This window comes from Eublepharis macularius, chromosome 8 (assembly GCF_028583425.1).
Source record: "Eublepharis macularius isolate TG4126 chromosome 8, MPM_Emac_v1.0, whole genome shotgun sequence".
Taxonomy (NCBI): Eukaryota; Metazoa; Chordata; class Lepidosauria; order Squamata; family Eublepharidae; genus Eublepharis; species Eublepharis macularius.
The window spans coordinates 65,077,830-65,104,602 of NC_072797.1; the positions used below are offsets into that span (position 1 = coordinate 65,077,830).

General features: G+C 40.2%; 1 protein-coding gene across 1 annotated transcript in view; it reads right to left on the reverse strand.

The window, feature by feature from the left end:
• The window catches only part of EFNA5 (ephrin A5), a 326,426-nt gene that overhangs the window by 147,820 nt on the left and 151,833 nt on the right, over positions 1-26,773 (reverse strand). The window lies entirely within an intron of this gene.

The following is a 26,773-nucleotide window of genomic DNA, read 5'->3' on the forward strand; positions in this document are numbered from 1 at the left end:
AGCTGGGTTGTTCAGATATTACAGCACAAATACACATTATGAAAGTACTTTTGGTCAGAAAGACTTTATAACACTATGACAGTGTACAAATAAACTGATCAATACATTCGTTTAAAAATTGCATTCCGGATGAGATGTTATGTGATATTCCAGTTGTATCTAAACAAGAACATTAATCAGGAGTGGAATTTCCCCATGCAGCATTACAAGTCAGTTCTTCAGAGCTACTCTGGTCAGACAATCGATTGGCATTAGGTCACCCATTGCATTCTCCCTCAAACTGGCAGAAGTGCAGGTGGAAACAAGATACCAACTGTCAATGCTGATGAAGGGCTCTATCTAAATGGCCCTGAGACACTAGCAAAGTTATTGAGGGTCTTGGCTCTGCTGGCTCCTAGCCACCAGTCGCCCTCTTGGGCAGTGGGCCAACGGGAAATTTCCCTGTCCGTCTGCCCCTGACATCAATTATGTGTAGTAACAGACAACCTTTTTATATGAAATGAAGTTTCCACAAGATAACTGAGCTGCTTTGTCAGATATTTGCAGTACTGCTATTTTCATGCATGTGCAGGATGACAAAAAGGTACATTCAAAGCTCCACTCATCAGGAACCTCTCAGACTACAAAGGACAATCCAGCAGGATTTTTTTTTCTGGTCATGAGAAATGCTATCCAAGAAATGCTCTTGTCTCTCAACCAGTACAACCATCATTAGCCCACTATGACTTTTTTGTCATTTAAACTCACTGGCACAATTTTTAAAACTCCACATGAGCATGAAGAAATAAAATCCAAATTAAATACATTACATGAAAAACATTACTGTGCTTTTACTCAGTAACATCAGAGGGCGGGAGAGAGACTAGGAAGATGGTTGCTGTTCTGCTGTCTAAGCAGGTCTCAAACTAGGATGAACCAGGATTGTCTCCATCAACTACAGGTACAGAGCCGCTTGATGGAAACAGGCAGCTGCCGCTGACAATAACAACAAATATATTTGTAAGTTTAGTTGGAATGGTCTAAAAAATTATAACTGCACTTAAATTTTACATTTTTCAAATACAAACTGCTTACTTAGTATCGTAATCTAGTATTTTTTCTTCATAATGTTAACAAATTTGCAGCAATATTAACAGTGTAAACAGAAATGAAAATAATCTAATCCTGACGCAGTATTACAAAACGCAGCTGTAACTTCTTGAATTTACAAGAGGTGCTTTGATAGTACAAAGCTATCAGTTATGAAGAACATGCACATGTGTTTGTGGCTGAAAAGAGGGAGAAAGCATATTAGCCCTTGCTTGCTCTTCATGTATAAAACCAAGCATTCAGAATTCTTTTCCAACAAATGCCTAGAGAAATACTTGATGAATGATCCCTAAGAGAGCACTTCTCAATTGCCCCTGCATAGAACGGCTTATAGGCATACAGCATTCCATCAATATAGAGAGCTGGCAGATTGAGTGGCAGGAAGGATGCTCTCTGATGGCATGCATCTGCTTACTAATATCAGGGAGTGCCCCAATCCATTTCAGTATCCATTGTCTACTGAAAACTCACCACAAAGGTATGCACCATCAACAGATGGTCTCTGGCTAAATAATAATCAGAAGTAGCTTGCTGAATTTGCCCAAAACAAAGAGTATTATAGTCCTCAATCTGTATCTGGATTCTGACTGAGACCTAAGGTGCCAAAGATGCCAATACAAAGTGCAACAAAATGCATTTACCAGAAGCCTGTAAAAAAACTGATGCTTTTCTACTAAATATTATAATTTATGGTCAGATCCTTCTCTACTTGCATGTATGCAATATTGCTGTGGCATTTTCAGGTAACTTGGGGAAGAAGGCAGTAGTGATATGCCATATGATTTTGAGACATGCTAATTAGTCATTTACTTTCAATCTATATTTTTCAATATAAAGAGTTAAGCTTTTATCAGTTTTAGCCCATGACTATTTCAAAGTAAAAACATCTGCACTACTATACTGCCATAAAACATGTAAAAACATCCCATTAAAGCATTTAGAAGGAATTTAACCCATCCTGTAGAATCTGAATCTCTTTGCACTTGAATCATTACCTTGAAGGTGTCTGCTTTGTTTAAACTATGTTTAAATTCAAAACTGTTTACTAATAAATTCAAATACCAGGGGTTTTTCCCCACATGGAAAGCAACAGCCCCCACATTGAAGGGGAATGTATACAGAAAACTCATTATGTGATTCTCACTGTGCACAAAAATATTGGGCAAATGACTGTTTAATGTATATCTTTTAATTCCCGCCCCCCATTCCTATCCCACCTCTTCATCCCCAGGAAAGACAGACAGAAAATTATTATTTATTTATTTTTTATGTTATTTATATTCTGCCTTTCTCACTGAGACTCAAGGCGGATTACATAGTATGAGATTAGTACAATTGCTGGCAAGGACAAGGGCAGGCATTTCTATACAGTGTCAAGAACATTTCCATAAACAATGTCATGGGGTAAAAGAATGTAAGTTTACAAAGATATAGTATTAGCAATGATCCAGTATGGTGTTGAGGAATTGCTGAAACAGAACATAATCAATTCTAGGACTTACACTGAACAACATAAAGCACAGGTAGGATATAGGAGTACATATTTAAAGCAACAGATAATATGTAAGGCAACACAATGGTGAACTCTATGGTTTCTAACTCATTAGCGAAACATCTGGGATCCCTTCCCTATACCACCCTCTTAGCTGAGAAAAAAGGCCTTTTTGAATAATTGTTTTGCATTGTTTGCGGAAAGCCAGGAGGGTGGGGGTGGGGTCTCATGACCTCCTCAGGCAGGCCATTCCATAGGGTAGGGGCCACCACAGAGAAAGCCCGTGTACGGGCTGTTGTTGATTTCGCCCATTTACAGGCTGGCACCTGCAAGAGACCCTGTTCAGATGAGCGAAGCTGCCGTGGAGGAACATAGGGAGAGAGGCAGCCCCATAGGTATGTTGGACCAAGGCCATGAAGGGCTTTGTATGTAATAACCATTACCTTGAACTGAGCACAGTAACTGATAGGTAGCCAATGGAGTGATGTTCAAGCTCCTGCTTGCTCCTGATAATAGTCGAGCCGCAGCATTTTGCACTAATTGGAGCCTCCTAGTTAACTTAGATGGGAGACCAATATATAATGTATTACAATAATCAAGTTTTGATGTTACCATAGCATGGATCCAGGTGGCCAGGTTGGCTGAATCGAGATAAGAAGCCATTTTCCAGGCTAGAGTGAGATTGTAGTAAGCGTTTTTTGCAGCTGCCTTAACTTGTTTTTCTAGTAGTAATGCTGGATCCAGTATAACCCCTAGGCTCTTCACCAAGTCGGAAAGGGTCAAACGAACTCCATTGAAGGTGGGGAGTACAATGTTTTTCAAGATCTCTGACTTCCCAACAAGCATCACTTCAGTCTTGTCTGGGTTCAATTTTAATTTGTTATTTTTCAGCCATTTTACTACGGCTGTCAGGCAGCGACCTAAGGTTTCTACTGCATCCTGTGGGGACCTGGATAGTGAGATATAGAGTTGGGTATCATCTGCATATTGATGACATCCCACTCCATAGGTGCGAATGAATTCTCGTGAAGGTTTTATGTAGAGGTTGAATAACATGGGAGATAAGATTGAGCCCTGCAGGACCCCACAAGATAATTCCCATTCTGGAGATGGCTGATCTCCGACGGCAACCCTTTGAGACCGTTCCATGAGAAATTATTTAAACCAGTCCAAGGCACTTCCTTTGATGCCCACTTTGTTTCTAGATGCCTCAACAGGATGGAATGGTCTACCGCAGTGATGGCGAACCTATGGCACACATGCCACAGCTGGCACGCACAGCCCTCTCTGTGGGCAAGCGAGCCAAGTCACCGATCGCTAGGTCCAGGGCTCATTTGGAGGGGGAACGCCTGCAACGGCGTTCCAGTAGCTCTGAGCAGAGATCACATGGGTTTTGGCCCTGCCCATGTGATTCCTTTTCCTCAAGGCTGCCTCCCTGCTGCCCGTCTCTTTAGCAGCAGGAAGCGGAGGCAGCAGCAAGGCTGCTGGAGCTGGCTTTCTAAAGAAGAGTAAGCTGCTTTGATTTAACTTGCTTTACTTTCAGTCGTGGCTCTTGAGCGAGTGAGAGAGAGAGAGAGAGAGAGATTGCAAGCAGGGCTGCTGGTCTAAAGAAGGGCAAAGTGCTTTGATTTAACTTGCTTTACTTTCAGTCATGGCTCTTGAGTGACTGAGAGAGTGCTTGCAAGCAGGGCTGCTGGTCTAAAGCAGGGCAAAGTGCTTTGATTTAACTTGCTTTACTTTCATTCATGGCTCCTGAGTAAGTGAGTGAGTGAGTGAGTGAGTGAGAGAGAGAGAGAGAGAGAGAGAGAGAGAGAGAGAGAGATGTTAATTAGCTGGGACAACTGTATGAGTTGTTTTTTCTTAACTAAAACCTCAGTATTCAGGTTTAATTGTAATTTGAAATAAATAAGTTGGTTTTGTGTTGCAGTTTGGGCACTTGGGCTCAAAAAGGTTCGCCATCACTGGTCTACCGTGTCAAAGGCTGCAGACAGATCCAGGAGGAGCAATAAGGAGGCATGGCCTTTGTCTATATTTAGACGGAGATCATCCACTAGCACTACTAGTGCCATCTCTGTCCCATGCCCTGAACTAGACTGGAAAGGGTGTAGAGCGTTAGAGTTTTCCAAGAAGATCTGGAGTTTGTAGGCTACTGCTCTCTCAATTACTTTGCCCAGAAAGGTTTTCAATGAAAGACTTTTTGTTCATGCTTTTAAAGCTTTCATCATCTTCACTTACTTGTTTCATTTACTTGTTCCAGTGTGAGGGTAGATCTGTTTGTAGCATTGAGGTGCACTAAGGACGCCATGTGCGGGCTGGTCCCTTTTGGGGGTACTCCTGTTTTTTTAATATTCAGTCAGTTACATATTTTATTGGAAAGCTTTTTCTAAAAATTAAAAGTTTTGTTTTAATGAATGCTGAGAATTTTATATCTGCATGTTTGTTAAATTTGTTTTAAAAATTTTTTTTAAATGACAGGGCTTATTTCCAAATTAATATTTTAGATACATCTTATTTATGCTTAATTCATACCAAAGTATCATTTCTGTAAACCACCTCCACAAAAATCCGAAGGAAAACTTCATTAGTACAAGAAGGAAATTAAAAACATATAAGATAATCTTTTAGGACCACAGGTATACTCAAGCCCAGGCATACAGCAGTATCAACCTTCTGCCTCTCTCTGTTGCTGATCCAACAGACAGTATATAGTAAAATCACATGGATGGTGTTGAGTTGCAGATCCAACACTCATTGAGTGGTATACAGGAGTGCCAGCACCAGAAAAATCTTGGATATGCATGTTACAACAATAATCTACACAAACAATCTGTTTATCTCACCAAAGCAACACACCCTGAAAGTGCTCCTTAAAATCAGAGGACAGCTGTGTAGTTCATTCACAAACAGGAGGAATTCACAGCTGCACCCACCCAGCAATATGCATTGCCAACAAATCATAACAGAAATCTGCCCTATTCTCTTGGCAAGGAGGATTAGGTGCCGCTTCTAGGCCCTTGGAGCACTACTTAATTGCTCCATTCTAGATATCCCCATCCCAAGGAAAAGAAGTAAGGGTGTTTGAAAATGGACCCTAAGAGGCCTGTTACAGCCTGAAGGATATATGAATTTTATGAATTTTTTTGGTTCTATCTTTTACAAGTAAAGAGTGGGAGGACACTCCTCTTGAGGCCCCAGCCAACTGATGTCTGAAGGAGATTGGCAAAATGTGTGCAAGGAAGTTGGGATTACATTGAGTGTCCACATAGTCACTCAGTGCTTTGAAGTCCCAACTATTTTTACCATGAGACGTCTATTCCACCAAATTTTGGCCATCTCTGTACTAGCAGGATCCTTGAGGTACTTTTACCTAACCATCAAATTTCCCCTCCCCCAAAGAGCCAAGCTGCAATTCAAAATGCCTCTGCTGTTCTTCTACATGCTGTATAAGGCTTTGCTTTTGCATGTTCTTTTTGACCTCTCATTTACATAATTAGGCTCTCTCGTACCCAAGGGCTCTGCCCCAAGGCAACTTCAACCCAGAACGGGCAGCAGAACCAAAGCCCTTCTTTTGTTCCCCATTTTGTAGTTTCCGTATTGAGCTTGTGTCCACTTTACAACCAAACCACAAAGGCCTATCAGATGGCAAATTGCCAAAAGAGAATTTGTGAATCTAAGGGAATATCCTACAAATGAAAGGTACTCATTGTAACATATTATTAAACACAAATTTGGGGCGGATGGGGGTAAAGCTATTGGCATATCCCCAGTGTGACTCACCACCCAATTGAGGAGCACAAAGCTTTATGGGTCTAGAATAGCTTTGGGTCACCTATAGCTGAAGCAGGTGGGACATACCTCGAGGCCCTTGGGAGCCCATTGTTCCATTGAAGGCCAGCTGAGGAGGAAGCTGCCAAAATTGATGTCCACCTCAAATTTGTTCTAACCCAACCTTAAAAACTATACACAAGACTGAAACATCTAAGATCAACAAAGAGCTCAAAAGAAAAGCCTGCTTTGTAATTTCTTGTAAAAGAGAACAAAGCTGCAGCAGCAGCTCACATCTCATACGGCAAGTTGGCAACCCATTCCAAAGAAACAACGCCATCACAGAAAAAGAATGTGCTGTAGCTGTTCTCACTTCCTTGGGAATGACAGCAGACAACGGTGATACAAGAGTTCCTTGCCAAGCATAAACAGGGAGATTCGGTCCTTCAGGTTCATGGATCCCAGGTTCTGAAAGGCTTTAAAAATACAAAACTGTGCCCTGAATTTATATTTATATTGGCAACAAATATAGTTGGTTTTTACTGGTTGTAATATTGCTGAAGAGATTAGAGTCTATCAGGCAGGCAGATCAACATATTTTGAATTAATTGAAGATTCTGGATTGTCTTCAAGGGAAGCCTCTTCCAAAAAAGAATATAATAATCTATCTTGAAAGAAAATTACAAAACTGTAAAGAATGCTTGAAGAGAATAGAATTTTAATATACTATTTTCACAAATTACTGCTCCCTTAGTACTTTTCCCTCTCATCTATGTTACAGTTGTTCAAAAATGATAGCCCCATGATATACTGCTCCAACAAAGAACAAATTACTTGATGGGGAAAAGTTTCTCTTTTCTTGACACAGAAGGAATCAAACAGATATATACAGTTCATGTGACTATGGGAAACAGAAATGAGGTTCAGCTCAGATTTATTCTATTTGAATTTTCTTCTAACATTTTATGGAACAGGAAGCAAAACACATAGAGAACATTTTTAAAAATTTGTTAATTTTTGAAATATAACTAAAATCCAGAAAATAATTACATATGTAAGGGCACATTATCATCCTAACCCTAATCATCATCATTATTAAAGAAACAGGACAGTACTGTATTCAATGTCTCCTCCTTTGCTTTAAACTATTCTAAATATCAAATTAGACTGGTTCAGATAGGAATTTTTCTTATAGGACAGATGAAAGATTAACTGACAGAAGAAAGAATAACATATTTAACATCTATTTATAAAAGAAAGGATTTGCTAATAAGGAGTTCCACTTGATGCCCCCTATTGCTTTTTAGTGTTTGCATACACTTTCAGATAATTAGGGAATCTTACATCCTTTTCCCCCTTCCTCAGCCCAACAACAAAAAAGAGGGTGCAGATTGGAAAATAAAAGACATTTCAGACCCTATTGCCTTGTTTGCTGGGTTTGTTAGAGATCCTTGGAGGTCATGGTGATTGACAAGTCTTTGGTAGCTCTGGGATAACAGATAATACGCATACCATCTCTTGAGACACAAGAGTTCTGAGTACTGACCATACTTAATAGAGGAAGGGGAGCCAGTGGTTTGAACAATGTAGCAAGCAGGATGACTCAAAGCTTGTAAATAGTTTATTGGCTAATTAGTACTAATTAGAAAGCAGAAGGGTACTATAAGTCTTGCAAACAAGAAGTATCTCCCTTCACCCTCCCATCCAGCTACAAGATTCTTTCTTATGGCTACTTTTGTAACCACTCTCTAGGATGCACTTTTAACTGCCATGGATGCTTTGCCTGGGCTTCTATGAGAGACAGTGTGCTGTACATGTCACCACACTAGTAAAGTTCTTTTAAAAATCAATCAGTTTGGAGATAAGGGTGCAAACACTTGAGTTTCGATAACCTATGGTAACCCAAGCACTGAGACTGAGATTCCACAATGATAATATGAGGCTGACAAACACATTTTTAAAAAAGAAGGAATCCTTGCCCAGATCCCCACACTGAGAGCCCAGTACCATAATTGCATATGATCTTTTCAACATGATCGATTTGAATGGAAGGGCAGCATGCTGTTTATAGCACTTCAGCTATTTACATTTCGAATTTTGCAACATCTCGGTAATATATGAAGGGTAGGAGACTGCTTTTCTTGTCATACTGACAGGATGCGGCTGCTAGTAGAGTGCAAGTAACCTGTTCTTCTCATATGGGCTGTACGCATAAAACTGCACATCGTGTCAAATTTCAGCAATGCTAATACTAACGATAACAGAAAATCCTACTGTTGTCCTCTCCTCACCCCCCTTTGAACTGTAAGTGATATTCTGCTAGTTCTGCGTGAGATGGAGTGAAGGCAACTGTGACACAACACAGAGATTTTCGTCTCCAGTATTTCAGGATTCCTAGCTTTATTTTCAATCTTTGGAAATACTTTTTATCTTTGGAAATATTTTTTAAAGAGAGCCTTCATTTATTCTCAGAGGGATCACAAACTATTTCGATGTCAGAAAGGCTGCAGCAGTAAGCACAAAAGACACATGTAAACACTGGACTTCTTCTGAGTCAAGTTACTTGGACGCATCATAAATCACAGTGTCACACTGAAGTAACAAGATGTGTTTGCACTGTGCTCTAAAGCTATCCTTCTTCACACCAGCCAGCTGATAGGCTTTGTGTGGAACACTGTTGACTTGTTTCTAAATGCAAGTAGAATAAATCCACATAAAATAGGAAAAGCACTCTCCATTCTAGATTGCAATGTAACCAATCAACATCATCAATGTCATATTAAAATCTGAACTGTCAGCAACAAAAGCAAACTTGCAATAAAAAAATCATTAGATATTCAATAAATATTCCCATCCAGTTCTAGACACACTGTAAGAAAATTAGTAGTTCTCTGCAATTAGTACATCACTAGGATCTTTAACATCATTTTATAGTCGATTTTTAGTCTGAGAATGTTTTAAAACTCATTTTAAGTTGCTTCATGTTTTATGTTGTTTTAAGCTATGCTGTGTTCTGAATTGAGGGTCTGAACAATTATGATTTTTTTTTGTTTTCTTGTGGCTTCTACATGCTTTCAAAATATGTATTTTTATAAAATGGTATATCATTTGAGTGAGAGTGAGAGAGAAAGAGAGAAGGAAAATCACCATAACATTTAGTCTAAAAATACTTTTCAAGAATATGTAGCAGCTGCTCAAAAAAATAATTAATATATAAAATTCCTACTAATTTCCGTAAGTTAATGTTAGTAAACAGTGAATATATTTTTGTTTCTTTAAATGACAATTTACAGAAATTTTAAAATAATTATTCTAATCCAGTACAGAAAGAATGGCATTTATTGTTCATAATCACATTTTTGACTGTGAAAGGAAAACCACTAGCTATATAAATCCATATCTCAGTTTTGCCCTTCATTATTAACCTACAGAAAGCCTAATGATATCATAAAATATATGTTTAAGAGTCTATCACACTTTGGGTGGGTACTTAAACAGTTCAACCCTTGATACATTTCATGTCTTCTTTATATATTCTGCTCATATTCTGCTCAAGAATATTGCTCATATTCTGCTCATTACATATTCCACTCAAGAAAAATATTTTGCTTTCTGCAGTTTCTAAGATGTAGTTTACTAGCTATTTTGTCATGAGGGCATTTTCAAGTGAGCATTTTACCACATGAATACTAAGAACTGCTTGTTTGTTTTTTTAAAATCTTAACACCAAAACACTTCCACCTAAAAAAAAATGACATCCTCAAACTTCTTTTAAGGATCTCAGCTGTGATGGTAGTCTGAGCCAGGCTTTTACTGTCTACTGAGGTGAAACAAACAATTCAAATTACTGAAAACCATTACAGACAGCTCTTCTCCAGGCTAATATTATTAAGGTTTTCCTCAAAAGTATAAAAGCCACAGAAATGAAAATTTAACATAACTTAATGATACCAGAATTTAAGGTCATAAAAAAGCTTGCATTTTTAATTAGACAAAAGAAGGACCCAAGGTCCAAACTCACATCACTGAGTTTTTCAGCCACACAAAAGAGAAAGAAGGCATAACTGTCTAAATCTTACGAAGCCTAAGGATCTGTGAAGAAACCATTTAGTAAACCCATCAAATTCTAGGCCGCAACCCTTCAAGATCTCCACAGTTATTTAAGTCTTCCAGCTTAGTCTCTATCCTCCCCCTGCTGAAAGAAGCAGATGGTATTGGGTAATCATATTATGAGAAAATTAAGGGTTTTTTTTTTAGTAGTGATTAGCCTGGATTGGAAAACAGCATATGCTGAAAAATTAACTCCACCTCCATCTTATCTCTGAACACACTATTTCATTTGTCTTTCCTGTTTTCATTTCTCTCTTCTATTTCTTCTTTCAAAAGGTCCTAAAATGCTATGACATAAAATAGCAATGTATAATGGTAGGTATCTTATGGAAATAAATGGCTCACACAGGTCAGACTGGAGCACAAGAATATCATCTGGGAAAGCCATTTATCATTAGGTCAGTACTATGCAGACCTGACACTATGTAGCTGTCAAGACTATGGAAGGCACCCCTCCTTATCTCCATCAACACATGTATCATCTTTCTTACAATTCTAGCAATGTGACACCTAGTCTAGAAGATGGGTGACAACTACACTCAATCACTATCCAAAGTATTCCAGTTCAGAATGAGAACAGCTGTATCATTTCTTTAACTTTTTTATTTCTAGAACTGGACTGGGCATACATTATACAAGCTTCCAAATTCACTCTTTTTTTAACCAAATGGAATAATCTATTATAATATTTCATAGGGAAGGATTATGATTTAGCAGAAGAATGTATGTTTGGCATGAAGAAGCTCTCAGATCCAATCTGTAACATTTCCAATTAAAAGATTTCAGACATTAGAGAGCTGTTGCAAACCAGAGTAAATAATTCTGTGCAAGATGAACCAATATGCTGACTTGGAATAAAAGCAGTTTCATACGTTCAGAAATAATTCAAGAACAAAGTTTTGAAAGCAACATATTTTGTATGGTTTGCAATTTACATAAAAAGATTTAATGTTTTGTCATGTGAATACTTTTTGTGTTCTATCTGGGCGAATTAATTTTGAATGTGTTTACTGTGGTTTAAAATACAGGTCTCTAAGAGAAGAAAGATAGGGGCTGGACAGGTGAGTGAAGTGTTATGATTGGATGGTAGCTGTACCAAGCGGGTGGAATGAACTGCAGTTTAATCAGAATTGTTCTGAGGGAAAGAGTGGAATGTGTTGTTCAAGTGTTGTTTGGAGCTGATCTGAGGAAAGAGGGAGAAGGAGTGAAGTGCTTTGCTATAATCTGAGGGAAGTCTGTGTGCTCTTTTCTTAGTGGATATTATTAGCCTAAGCCTTTGTGACTGAATCCATTTAGAAATGTTTAGAAATGTTTGACAATCTGTACCTATCTTGAATTCATTACAGTTATGAATGACTTTGAAATAAATACACTTATGAATTACTCTGAAACCATTACACATATACACCTATAAATAAACTGAATTTCTGATTAAGCAAAACATGTTTTCTCTAGAATAAAGGATCCCCTTTTACCTCACAGCCAACCCCATGTGCTGACTGCTCTGCTAATCTACCAAATATAACTAAGCCTTACTATACTGCAGATCAAACTGAGAGAGAACTAAAGTGAGAGCCTTTGGAGACAATCTAAGGGAACACTATGAAAGGCATGGAGGAAGTATAATACAAGTCTCAAAAAGGGAGCAAACACTACAGGAACTACTCAAGAATAACGTTGTGAGCTAAAAACATTTTGTTTGGTTTGCAATTTACATGAAAGCATTTCAGAATCCTCAAAAAGAATAATTATAGTCCAGAGGATGAGCAATCTAAAAGGTTTCCATCATTGATAAGGTTTCCATGGCCTTCTCAGCAGTAACAACAGTTAAGCTACTATTTTTCTTTATTATATCTGTCCCTAGAGATGTGATATTCACAAGGTCCCACATATGCTATTTGCTGCTGAATTGTACTGCAGGATACCCATTGTTGAATGCTCCCCAGTCTTTTATCCTACAGATCATCTATAGATACAAGAGCATAGAAAAAGCAATGTGCACAGCTGCAGCCAATACTAGATCTGTAAACGAAGAGCAGACAAAGCTGGGTCTTTCCTATTTCTCAGGCAACATTTCATTCTCCCATTCTTTATATACATGACCATAAAGGCCAAAGCAAGGAGACCAGAGCAATTCTCTTTCCATGTAATATCATGTGAGCATCTCATAAGCTGTGGTTTAATGCCATAACAGGTAGAGAAGCCTAGACAGCTGCTAGTTCTCAGGGTCAGGCTGTAACACGAGGCCAGTATTTGTGGCTTGACAGTGACAACAAGGAACACAGATGTACTGGCATAGTCCTCCCAGGAGCCAAGGGTCGGGGGTTCAGAGGCCAGTCACAATCAGGAAGCAAAGAGTAATCAGAGTCCAGTCCAAAAGCTGGGGTTTCCAGGAAGCAGGTAAGCTAAGTTCAGCCAAGGGTCAAGAAGTCCAGGTAGCAAATCCAAATCCAGGCCAGGTTCAGGGGTCCCAGAATAGCCAAAAGTCAGGTCCAGTCCAAGGGTCAAAGTTCCAGAAGTCAGGTAACAGCAAGATCAGTACAGCAGCCGACTTCCGGTTTGGGATTCATGGAGGTCTAACGCAGCTCCATTTGCGGAGCTGACCGGACTGCCGTTTTAAGCGGCCGGCGGGGTGAAAATAGCCCGCGGCCGACTGCTCTCAGGCGGAGAGCAGGCAAAGAACGCTCAAGACCCTAGGGTGAGTTAGATCTCGGACGAGGGGGGGCTCTACATAACGGGTCCCCTCCCGATCCTTGAGGTCCCACCTTGCGACGGGTCGGCTACAATCTCTGCGGCAGTTTTGGGGCCAATTCGGCTGGCATATGACCTACATACCCAAGCTTCGATTGGGGGAAGAAGTGGAAAGGAGAATTTGAAATCGAAACAGCGATTACAACCCGAGGAAAGTGAAGGGAAGGTAAAGATCACTATCTTCCGATACGGGACAGATTGATAAAAACAGAGAGGAAAAAAAGTAGACTTTTAAACTGCAACAGACTAGCGAAAAGGAGGGGAAGCTTCGGCAGGAGTTGTATTAGAAAAGAGACTAAGTTTAAAGAAGTTGTTAAAGAAATCGGATTATTGTTTTGAATACCTGTGGCTTTGGAGCTGTGAGAAAAAGACACCATCGCGAGACCTGCTGTGGGAAGACGGGAGACAGGAAGTGCGTAACAACAATAGAGTGGCTGGAGAGAAGCGGCCCTTGCTGGAGGGCAGGAAGAAGGGAATCGCCATCTTTGAGAGGGGAAGGGTCGCGGCTTCAGCGGAAAAGGAAGTAGGCCATATTGGATTATAAAATCATAGAGAGACCATAGAGAAAAGACGCCCGACATTTTGGACCCTTTAAAATTAATTTATGCAAGAAGACCGGGACATTTGAAATAAAAAAGGTACTAAATTTAACGCCACGGAGCTAAGGAAGAGAGCGGACTCGTGGGAGCGAGCCAAAGCAAGCCCCACGATGTCGAAGAAAGAGTGGCAATCGGCAATAGAAAATCTGGATAAAAAACTTTTGGAGGTGATTAAAGAATTCAAAGACATGAAATTGGAGCTGATCAAAGAGGTCAAACAGACAGTAAAATCGGAGCTGTCAGAAGTAAAATCGGAGCTGTCAGAAGTGAAGAAAGGTATGGAAACAATACAAAATGAATTACAAGGGACGCAGCAGAGAGTTAAAACAGTAGAAGACGCGATGGAGAACTTAGCAGATACGCAACAAACAGAGATGAGACTGATGAGGGGGAGAATGTCAGTTGCAGAAACTAAACACATGGAGAAGCAGCTACGTTTTCGTGGTTTGCCAGAAGTGGAAGGAAAGTCAGCGCAAGAACAGATGACCGAGGTGTTAGCTGAATACCTGGGGAAGGAGGAGGAGGAAGTTGTGGCTATCCTAGATGTGGCATATCGTGTGAACTCGAGAATTGCAACCCAGAGAAAAGTACCAAGAGACGTGATTGTACAATTTACAACAAGAAACATGAAAGAGAAGATTGTGACTAAACAGTTTCAAGATCCATTGGAGATCGATGGCAAGACAATTATTATAATGAAGGAACTACCCAGATCAGTGTTACTAGATCGGAAAAAATATAAAGCGCTAATCCAGATGCTGAAGGACATGAAAATCAGGTACAGATGGGAGCTCCCAGAGGGTTTGTCCTTCGAATTTGGAGGTGCCAAAAAGCGTATCAGATCTGAGCGGGAGATGGAGCGATTTATAAGGGACAATGAAAAAGACTTACCAACAAGATTATGAACATGGAGTGTAAGGTATTATCTTGGAATGTAAATGAACTAAATTCACCGAACAAGAGAAAAAATATTTTTCACTGGCTACTAAAACAAAAATGTGATATTGTTTGTTTGCAAGAGACTCATATTCGAAAACAGGATGTAAAATATTTAAAACTGGGAAAATTGGGCAAGGATTTTGTAGCGGCCTCAAGTAAGAAAAAAAGAGGAGTGGTGTTGTATGTAAAAGAGGAGCTACAACCAAAATTCATAATGAAAGATGTGGAAGCCAGATTTGTAGCAGTGGAATGTACTTGGAATTTAAAGAGAGTGTTGGTAGTCGGAATCTATGCACTTAATGGTGCAAAAGAGAGCTTATTTGAGGATTTGAGGAAGCATTTAGACGATCTTTCATATGACCAGATAATTCTTGCTGGAGACTTCAATGGAGTGACAGACTTGGAACTGGATAAAAAGACTACAATGGCACAAAAGAAAAGAGGACTATTACCAAAGCTCTTTTTTGAGTTGATTCAACAAGAGACTCTTGAAGATGTATGGAGGAGAGAATATCCTAAAAGTAGACAGTTTACTTTTTATTCTGCAAGGCATTCCACATTATCAAGAATTGACATGATCTGGGCCTCAAAAGACTTGGCGTTATGGACTAAAGATGTAGAAATAATGCCGATGGTAGGCTCAGATCACAACCCAATTATGTGGAAGCTAGGGAAAAGGAGAAAAAGGAAAGCATGGAGAATAAATGAGGATTTGTTACAGGAAAAAGAGAATATGGAAATATTGAGAAGAGAGACAAAGTTTTTCATACAATACAACGTGAATAAAGAAGTACCAACTGATAAAGTTTGGGATGCTTATAAGGCGGTTATAAGGGGCATACTAATGGACTTAAATGGTAGAGCAAGAAAGAAGAAAGAGGAGAAGAGACAAGAGATTGAGGAGAAAATAAAAACCAAAGAAATACAGTTAAAAAAGAGACCAGGGAAAAAGAAATTATACCAGGAAATTAAAATACTGCAAGAACAGCTAACAGCAATGAGTAATAAAGAATTGGAGTGGAATCTCAAAAGGCTGAATCAGAAAGTGTTTGAGAGTGCAAATAAACCTGGGAAGTACCTGGCATGGCAACTGAAGAAGAGAAGGGAAAAGAAAACAATAAATAAAATTTGTGAAGATGACAAAATGTATTTGGAACAGAATACCATTAGTAGAGCCTTTTATAAATTCTACGCTAAACTGTATAATAAGAAAGAAGTAAATAAAGATTCAATAGCGTCATATCTGGAGAAAATGACACTTCCAGAAATCTCGGACGCTTGGAGAAATAAACTGAACAGTGAAGTAACGGATGAGGAAATAAGTAAGGCAATACAATCTGCAAATCTAGGAAAGGCGCCAGGGCCAGATGGACTTACAGCTAAATTTTATAAGACTATGGCCAATGAGCTGGCACCATTCCTAAAGGAGGTGATCAATGGAGTTCTAAGGGATCAAAGGATTCCAGACACTTGGTCTGAAGCGAACATATCATTGATCCCAAAAGAGGGCCAAGACTTGACTAGTGTGAAAAATTACAGACCTATATCGTTACTCAACAATGACTATAAAATTTTTGCGAAGATACTGGCGGAGAGACTGAAGGGGTGGCTTTCGGAAGTTATAGAGGAGGAGCAAGGAGGTTTTCTGCCAGACAGACAAATAAGAGACAATTTAAGGACAGTGATTGATGCTATTGAATATTATGATAAGCGTTGTGATAAAGAGGTTGGTTTCTTCTTTGTTGACGCTGAAAAGGCATTTGACAATTTAAACTGGGACTTTATGTTTGCCACTATGGAAAAGCTACAATTAGGAGAAAGATTCATCAGAGCAATTAAGGAAATTTACAGAGACCAGACTGCAGCAATTGTGGTGAATGATGAATTGACTAAGAAATTGACTATAAGCAAAGGAACAAGACAAGGTTGCCCGTTGTCTCCATTGTTGTTCATTTTAGTATTGGAGATTCTGATGATACAAATACGACAAGACGAGGAAATCCGAGGAATAAAAATAAAGGACTATTCATACAAGGTCAGAGCATTTGCGGATGACATAATGTTAATTGTAGAGGACCCACTGGAGAACATGCCAAAAGTGATAGATAAGATCAAGGAGTTTGGAGATTTGGCAGGTTTCTTTATTAATAAAAAGAAGTCAAAGATACTATGCAAAAATATGACTAAGCAGAAACAACAATTGTTAATGGAAACAACGGACTGTGAAGTAACAAGTAAGGTGAAATATTTGGGAATTGAACTGACTGCAAAGAATATAGATTTGTTCAAGAATAATTATGAAAAACTATGGACTCAGATTGAGAGAGACTTGATCAAATGGAATAGGCTCAATCTGTCATGGTTGGGTAGGATTGCAGCAGTTAAAATGAATGTGTTACCAAGAGTGATGTTTTTGCTACAGACAATACCAATCATCAGAGACTCTAAACAATTTGAAAAATGGCAGAGGAAAATATCAGATTTTGTATGGGCAGGCAAGAAGCCTCGAGTGAAAATGAAAGTTTTACAAGATGCAAAGGAAAGAGGCGGAATGCAACTGCCCAACCTGAGACTTTACCACGATGCAATCTGCCTAGTTTGGCTGAAGGAGTGGATGACATTAAAGAACAAGAAACTATTAGCCCTAGAGGGATATAAAAAAATATTTGGATGGCATGCATACCTATGGCATGATAAAGTAAAGGTCAACTCGATGTTCCTGCACCATTTTGTACGGAGAAGTTTATACACAATCTGGAAGAAGTACAGAATTTACCTACAAGAAGGAACTCCTTGGTGGGTGGTTCCATATGAGGTGATAGACCCGAGAGCTGTTGATAACGAACGACAATGTTTAACTTACAAAGAAATAACTAAAATAGAAGTATCTAAACTTAGAATAAAGACGCAAGAGGAACTATCACCGAACTATGATTGGTTCCAGTATAGACAGATCAGAGATTTGTATAACTCGGACTCTGTAAAGGGAGGTATACGAATAGAGAATTCGGAACTAGAGCAGACCCTTCTTAAGGAGGACAAGAAAAGAATATCCAAGGTATACCAAGTACTGTTGAAATGGCATACTGAGGATGAGACAGTTAAAACACAAATGGTGAAATGGGCTATAAATTTTAACAAAGAGATAACAATGGAGGCATGGGAATACTTGTGGAAGACTACAATGAAGACAACGACATGTACAAATATTAAAGAGAATATCTACAAAATGATCTACCGTTGGTACATGACACCAAAGAAGATTGCGCTAGGGAATTTGAACACTTCTAATAAATGCTGGAAATGTAGGAAGCATGAGGGCTCCCTCTATCATATGTGGTGGTCGTGTGAGGTAGCTAGGCAGTACTGGGGGGAAATAATAAGAGAAATGAGTGAAATTTTACAATTTCAAATAAATAAGAACCCAGAACTCCTGCTACTAAACTTGGGAATGGAGGGAATTCCAGCCCATCATAGGACGTTGATATTTTATATGACAGCAGCAGCCAGACTTTTATATGCGCAAAAATGGAAAGTACAAGAAGTGCCAACTATTGAAGATTGGATCTACAAATTGCTGTACATGGCAGAAATGGACAAGATGACAAGAAAACTGAGAAATCTGGACTCAGGGCAGTTTAACACAGACTGGGAGAAGCTGAAACAATATTTGGAGAAAAAATGGGAGGTGGGAGGAAAACTGTGGCAGTTTGAGAACTACAGAAGTACAATAAAATGTAGAGGGGGGTGACTTTACCGGGGGGGGAAGAGATAAATGTGAATTTATAAGCAGTTAGATTAACAGATTGATATATATATAGATATATATAGGTTAATAAATAGAATATTGATAGAAAATAATTAATGATAAGGATTAAATATAAGGATTGAGTAACCAACAATATTTTCTTTCTTTGATAAGATTTGTATAATGCACCAAACTGAATGTACAGACGAGTCAAATTGATTGACTATGTGACGAGAGTTATATAGAATTACCACAAAAAGATACAATGAGTAATATATAGAGAATAAGTCAAATTGTTTGATTTAAAATGTGTAAGATTTTTATGGTTTATGATATATAGAAATATTTAAAATTGGAAAATGGGATAAATTGTTTATCCAAGATGGAAATAAAGACTTACAGTTTGGGTATACTACAAGAAAAGTAGTTAAGGATGTACTGCTTAGTATAATGGAGAATATATATTTGTTTTAGATAGAGGAATTTAATAGAAGTAAGGGAAAAGGGACAAAGGGTTGGAAAGCTGTTGGAAGTCAATAAAAGGGGGGGAAAGGGAGGGGGTTAGAAATGTAAAATTTGGGGAGAATTGAATGTAAATGTAAAAATAACGGATTCTAACCCAATAAAAAATTTTTTTCAAAAAAAAGATCAGTACAGCAGCCGTAAAGTGTACTTGTGTCCACAAACTGCTGCCTCTCCTGGCCATGATGACAGCTCATTTGTACTCCTCCTCCTCCTCTCCTGCAACTCTGCGAGTCTCTGACAGTGCCAACACTGCAAGGGTGTGGATGAGCTGGGTGGCCTGGAAGTGGCTTCTGAAGCTTTGTTGACTGCTTCAGAGCTCCGTGGCGCTGGCTCAGTTTCAGCTGTAGGCTGTGATCTCTCATCAGCCAGTAATCTGATCTCTTTTTATTCTCCCCGTAGCTTGAGGTCAGCTGCAGCTTGGTCAATTATGGGCTGAGAGCTAGGTGCAGGCAGCTTCTGGTCTCATGAATCATCACTGAGCACAGACTGACTTATGACATTAGGTCTGCTCAGCCCCATGATCTGCTCCCCCTCAGGTGACAAACAAGAAGCTATCATGCCCCTGAAAGGGAGAACTGCCACCCAGCTGTTTTATCCCTGCACCTATGGGACTGCTGCCCCATCATCCAAACACCTTTCGGGGGCGGGAGTGAATGGAACTTTGGAAGGAAACAGCAGTTCAGTTCTGGGCTGCCTCAAGGAGTGATCAGTTTTGTGTATAGCTCTGGGGGAGGGCCCAGTTATGAGACCTGCCTCTGGTGATGAGCAGGTACCACTTAGTCTGACTCTTGGGAAAGGGCAGCTAGTAAGGGTGGAATGGGTGTGCATGTGTGAAAAGTTCTAGCTTGGTCGCTAGTTGCTGAAAGCCAGTTTGTACTTGAAAGCCTTAAAGGTAATTAAAATCACAATCTGAAGCCATAACTAATTTAAATTTATGAGCCTCAGCCATGTATCTCCTTTGAATGTTGGGAGAGATGGACTGTTGATTTGTTCTTTAAAAACAACCTGTACATAAATAAATCTTTTCTGTTATTTTTATAAACTGCCTGGTTTAGTGATCTCCAAGTTCTCCTGTCTCACCAAAAAAATTACCTCACATTAGTAAACCCAAAGCCTGTACACTCACTACTGTAAGAACATCTAGCAACTGAGGGGAAAGTTTACATTTTAAATCAAACCAAAATTACAAGAAGTTGTGAGGGTTCCCTCAGTTGGAAAAAAAAAGACTTGTCACACCTCATTTGGGAACATATTATTAAATCAGATTTATCTATAGCTATGATCTGTGGAAACTAAGTACTGATTCCAGAAATAGCAGGGAACTTTTTTGTTTTAATTGGAAAAAAGCTGGTCCCCCCCTTCTCCCTTCTATAAACCATCAACATATTTTGTGAAGGCTTTCACGGCCGGAGAACGTTAATTGTTGTAGATTTTCCAGGCTGTATGGCCGCGGTCTTGGCATTGTAGTTCCTGACGTTTCGCCAGCAGCTGTGACTGGCATCTTCATAGAACCAAAAGACAGAGATCTCTCAGTGTCAATGTGTGGAGAAGATGTTAGCAGGTAATTTATATCTACTCAGGAAGGTGGGTTTGGGCTGAGTCATCCTGTAAGAGTTTCCCAGGGTGTGGAATGCTAATGGGGGGAAGTTTCACTGTATCCTGAGGAGGTTATTTTGCATATGAATTGGTGGTTGATATGCTAATCTTATCTGCAGGACTATTGTAAGATGTAGAGTATTTTGTTAGTCTGGTGTTTTTCAGGACTGGAAACAATGCCCTATTCATTCTTAAATTCTCTTCTTTCTTGTCGAAATTGTGCTTATGCTTATGAATTTCAATGGCTTCCCTGTGCAATCTGACGACGTAGTTGGAAGTGTTGTCCAGTATTTTAGTGTCCTGGAATAACATACTGTGTCCTGTTTGAGTTAGGCTAGGTTAAGCCACTGCTCATTTTTCAGGTTGGCCAAGTCTGCAGTGTCTTTCATGTTTTTTTTATTCTTGTCTGGATGCTGCGCTGTGTGGTCCCAATGTAAACTTGTCCACAGCTGCAGGGTATGTGGTATACTCTTGCAGAGGTGAGGGGGTCTCTACTGTCTTTTACTGATCATAGCATCTGTTGTATTTTTCTGGTGGGTCTGAATACTGTTTGTAGGTTGTACTTTTCATAAGTTTTCCCATCTAATCAGTGATTCCTTTGAGATATGGCAAAAAGACTTTTCCTGTGGGGGATTGTTTTTCCTTAGTTGTTTGATTTATCCTTGGTTTAATCGCTCTTCTGATTTCATTTCTGGAGTAGCCATTTGCTTGAAGTGCGTGGTTTAGATGATTAATTTCCTGAGTGAGAAAGTGCGCTTCACATATCCGTCTTGAATGGTCTACTAATGTTTTTAGTATGCCTCTTTTCTGTCACAGATGGTGATTGGAGTTTTTGAGTAAGTACAGATCCGTGTGAGTTGGTTTCTTGTAGACCCTGGGACCTAATTGAAAGTTTGCTTTGGGGATGACCAAGGTATCAAGAAATGGGAGTTTACCCTCGACTTCTTTTTCCATGGTGAATTGTATGTTCGGGTGGATATTGTTGAAGTGATTTAAAAAACCCATCAATTCTTCCTAGCCATGGCTCCAAATGATAAAGGTATCATCCCCGAACCGGAACCAGACTGTAGGTTTGTGGGGTGCTAATTCTAAATTCTAAATTCAAAATGTTCGATGTAGAAGTTTGCTATAACTGTCAGGCTATAGATGACAAGATATGGTAGACAGGTCTTTGTCCCATTGCAACAAGAAGTCCAAGCTCTTGGTTAAATGGTTTTATTCAGAAATGCAATCATTTCTATATATGTGTCCATAGAATTACTCAGAGGCAAAAAAGCATCTAAGCAGTACATGTTTCCTTGATAGGAATAGAGACTTGAATAAAGTACAACTCTAAATACCCACTCATTTCCCCCCTCCCACCTAGACCACAGGTTTGCACAGGAAATGGCCTGGGAATGCATGAGAGTAAACTGTAACAAGGTCACTTCTGTGAGCTTCAAACAAAAGAGAAACTAAAGTGATGGTTAGAGCATCTGCAAAATGAAATCAAGGTACAGAATTAGCAATGGTTCAACACATAGAACAATGTCATGGATGTAGGGGTACAGGCATAACAAACATGGGCTTAGAGGGCTTCCCATGGCCACCCCATCCATCTGTTCACAGAAAAATACAACAGATGCTATGATCAGCAAAAGACAGTAGAGACCCCCCTCACCTCTGCAGGAGTATACTGCATACATACAACTACTTTGTCAGATTGCACAGGGAAGCCATTGAAATTCATAAGCATAAGCACAATTTTGACAGGAAAGAAGAGAGTTTAAGAATGAATAGGGCATGGTTTCCAGTCCTGAAAAACACCAGACTAACAAAATACTCTACACCTTACAATAGCCCTGCAAATAAGATTAGCGTATCAACCACCAACCCATATGCAAAATAACCTCCTCAGGATACAGTGAAGCTTCCCCCCCATTAGCATTCCACACCTGGGAAACTCTTACAGGATGACTCAACCCAAACCCACCTTCCTGAGTAGATATAAATTACCTGCTAACATCTTCTCCACAAATTAACACTGAGAGATCTCTGTCTTTCGGTGCTACACCTCTGAAGATGCCAGTCACAGCTGCTGGCGAAACGTCAGGAACTACAATGCCAAGACCATGGCCATACAGCCCGGAAAATCTACAACAACTAATCAACATATTGTTAATGACCAACACAGATAATGTGGACAACATAAACATTTTAGTGATCTAGTAACTTGTGGATTTGTATGCAAAGTTGGATTAGGTTTTAAGAGATCACCATCAACAATTAAATAAGTAGTCATATAAAGTAATATCTTACTGAAAAGATGGGATGTAAACAATACTTGTTCTTCAAAAAGACTTTCATCCCTATGGTATTTAGAAGACCACTCATAAAAATGCTTTTTAAGTATTTAATAATTTAAATGGTTAGTAAAAAACAGGCTCAGAGGATGATGAACAGAAAATGAGTGCAGGAAAATTAGAACAGTATGAATGGCATTTGGTCACTGCTTTAACAGGACAATCCTAAGAAGAGTTACTCCAGCCCATTTGATTTCAATGGACATAGACTGAGGTAACTCTGCTTAGGATTGCACTGCAAAGAGATATTCAAAGGCTGGTTTTTGAACATTTCAACAGGTCATTTTTAATCAACGGACAGCACAGCAATATAATATAGGCAACACCAAAAGGAAAAAGAGAAAACCAACAAAACCCATTGACTTCAACAGACTTAGAAGAGAGATAGCTCTACTTAAGATGAAAAATCAAAATAAATAAAAAACCAAATAAAAAAGACTACACCAACATTTGCAGATTTGTTCCTCCTGCAAAGGCACAAACTCAGTACATTTTCCCATTATCATAAACATACTCTTATTGCCAAAGTTGATTTGTGTTTTCAAAAAACTACTGAGTCACTGTTGATCATTGTGATATTTGTTCTGCACAAGGAATCCATGTATTAAATTCATAGAATCGTAGAATCGTAGAGTTGGAAGGGGCCATACAGACCATCTAGTCCAACCCCCTGCCCAGTGCAGGATCAGCCTAAAGCATCTCTGACAAGTATTCACCCAGCCTCTTCTTGAAAACTGCCAGTGAGGGGGAGCTCACCACCTCCCTAGGCAGCTGGTTCCACTTTTGAACTACTCTGACCGTGAAAAAGTTTTCCTAATATCCAGCCGGTACCTTTGTGCATGTAATTTAAGCCCATTGCTTCCGGTCCTACCCTCTGCTGTCAACTGGAACAGCTCCTTGCCCTCCTCCAAATGACAGCCTTTCAAATATTTAAAGAGAGCAATCATGTCCCCCCTCAACCTCTTCTTCTCCAAACTAAACATTCCCAAGGCCCTCAGCCTTTCCTCGTAGGGCTCAGTCTCCAGACCCCTGATCATTCTTGTCGCTCTCCTCTGCACCCTCCCAATTTTGTCCACATCCTTTTTGAAGTGAGGCCTCCAGAACTGCACACAATACTCCAGGTGTGGCCTGACCAAGGCAGTATAGAGAGGGGCTATGACCTCCTGCGATTTCGACGCTATGGCCCCTTTGATACAACCCAAGATTGAAGTAGCCTTTTTTGCCATCGCATCACACTGACTGCTCATATTTAGTTTACAGTCCACTCTTACCCCAAGATCCTTTTCACATATACTACTGCCCAGAAGTGTATCCCCCATCCATGGGCCCATTTTTGTGGCCCAGATGTAATACTGTGCATTTGTCTTTGTAGAATTGCATCCTATTCACAGCTGCCCACTTCTCCAGAGTCTTCAGGTCTTGTTGAATTTTAATTCTATCTTCTTGGGTGTTTGCTATCCCTCCCAATTTGGTATCATCAGCAAATTTAATGAGCAGCCCTTCCACTCCTTCATCCAGATCATTGATAAAAATATTGAAAAGTACCGGGCCCAAAACTGAGCCCTGCGGCACCCCACTGGACACCTCCCTCCAATCTGATGAAACGCCGTTGACTACCACTCTTTGAGTGCGGTCCTCCAACCAGTTCCCTATCCACCAAACTGTCCTATAGTCCACTCCACAGTCTTCCAGTTTGCCCATCAGAATGTCATGGGGGACCTTATCAAAAGCTTTACTGAAATCCAGATAAACCATGTCAACAGAGTTCCCCCGATCCAGTAAGCTGGTCACTCGATCGAAGAAGGAAACCAGGGTGGTCTGGCAAGATCTGTTAGGAACAAAACCATCCTGACTTCCCCGGATCACTGAGCGGTCCTTCAGATGCTTACAGATTGATCTCTTTAAAATCTGTTCTAATATCTTCCCAGCTACAGAAGTCAGACTGACCGGCCTGTAGTTTCCCGGGTCATTCTTCTTCCCTTTCTTAAAGATTGGGGTAACATTCGCTCTTCTCCAATCTTGTGGCACATCCCCAGTCCTCCAGGAGGCCTTGAAGATGATGGACAGGGGTTCTGCAAGTTCTCTAGAAAGTTCTTTCAGCACTCTTGGGTGCACCCCATCAGGCCCAGGGGATCTGTATTCATCCAGTGCAGCCAGATGCCTCTCCACAACCTCTTTGTCAATGTCAATTATCCACTCAGGTGTCCTGCCACATTTTCTACTATCTCTAGATGTGCCTGAGTTCTTCAAGGAGAAAACAGAGGCAAAAAAATCATTAAGCCTGTCTGCTTTTTCTCTGTCCTGCATCAGAGTTTCTCCATCTACTCCCAACAGCGGTCCAATTACCTCTTTTACCTTGCGTTTGCGTCTCACGTATCTGTAGAAGTTTTTCTTATTGTAGCGAGCCCTCCTGGCCAGACCCAGCTCATACTGAGCTTTGGCCTCTCTGATGGCTGATCTGCAGTACCTAATAACCCTTATATACTCCTCTTTAGAGGTCTGTCCTTCTCTCCATTTCCTGAACATTTACTTTTTCTCCCTTAGCTTATTCTGGAGCTCTCTGTACATCCACATCCGTTTTTTGGAGCCCTTACCATGTTTCCATCTTGCTGGGATAGTGAGGGCTTGAGCTTGCAAAAGCTCGTGTTTGAGAAGGGCCCACCCTTCACTCACTCCTTCCCCTTCCAGCACACTCCCCCACGGAATGACTCTCATCAAGCCTCTGAGTTCACCGAAGTTGGCCCTACGAAAATCTAACCTACAAGTCTGGCTATGAACTTCCTTGGCCCCCCACAGCAACTGGAATTCAAGGAGGACATGGTCACTTCCCCCTAAGGTCCCTGCCACCTTCATCTCATCTACCAATTCTTCCCTGTTGGTTAATATCAAGTCTAGTATGGCTGAGCCCCTTGTAGCTTCCTCCACCTTTTGAAAAAGGAAGTTATCGGCCAGGTAGGTCAGGAAATTGCGTGATTCATGACACTTTGCTGAGCCTGTCTCCCAGCACACATCGAGGAAGTTGAAGTCACCCATAATTACAAGGTTTTGATGTCTGGATACTCTGCCAATCTGTTCAAAGAGGGCAGCATCCGTTTCTTCTCGCTGGTCAGGTGGTCTGTAGCAGACTCCAACAATAATACCCTTTGTCCTTCCTCTCCTTATTTCTACGCATATACTTTCCACTGGGCTGTCCGCCCCATTCTCCATAACTTCTTGACAATCAAGCCCTCTCTTCACATACAACGCCACTCCACCTCCTCTTCTACCCTTCTGGTTTTTCTTGAACAACTCATACCCATCCACTAGCACATTCCAGTCATGGGAATCATCCCACCAAGTCTCAGTAATTCCTACTATATCGTAGCCCTCTGTTTGCAATAGAAGCTCAAGCTCTTCTTTCTTATTGCCCATACTTTGGGCATTGGTATATAGACACTTGTAGCCTTGTACCTTTGTTTGACCTTTCCTATCCAGGTGAGTCCCCACTGTTTTCACTTCGTCATTGAAATCGCCATGTCTATCGTCCCCTTCCCATTGTGGCATCAGTTTAAAGCTCTCCTGTTGAAGTTCTCCAGGTTCGTTCCCTGCCCTTGAGAGGTGAAGCCCATCGTGTGCTAGAAGGCCTTCTCTAAGAAAACCTATCCCATGGTTCCAGAACCCAAAGCGCTCCTGCCGGCACCACCAACTCAGCCAACGATTTACCTCAAGTACGGTCTGCTCCCTGCGTGCTCCTCTTCCTGTGACTGGAAGGATAGAAGAGAATACCACCTGAGCCCCCAATGTCTTCAACTGCCTTCCAAGAGCTTCATAATCCTCT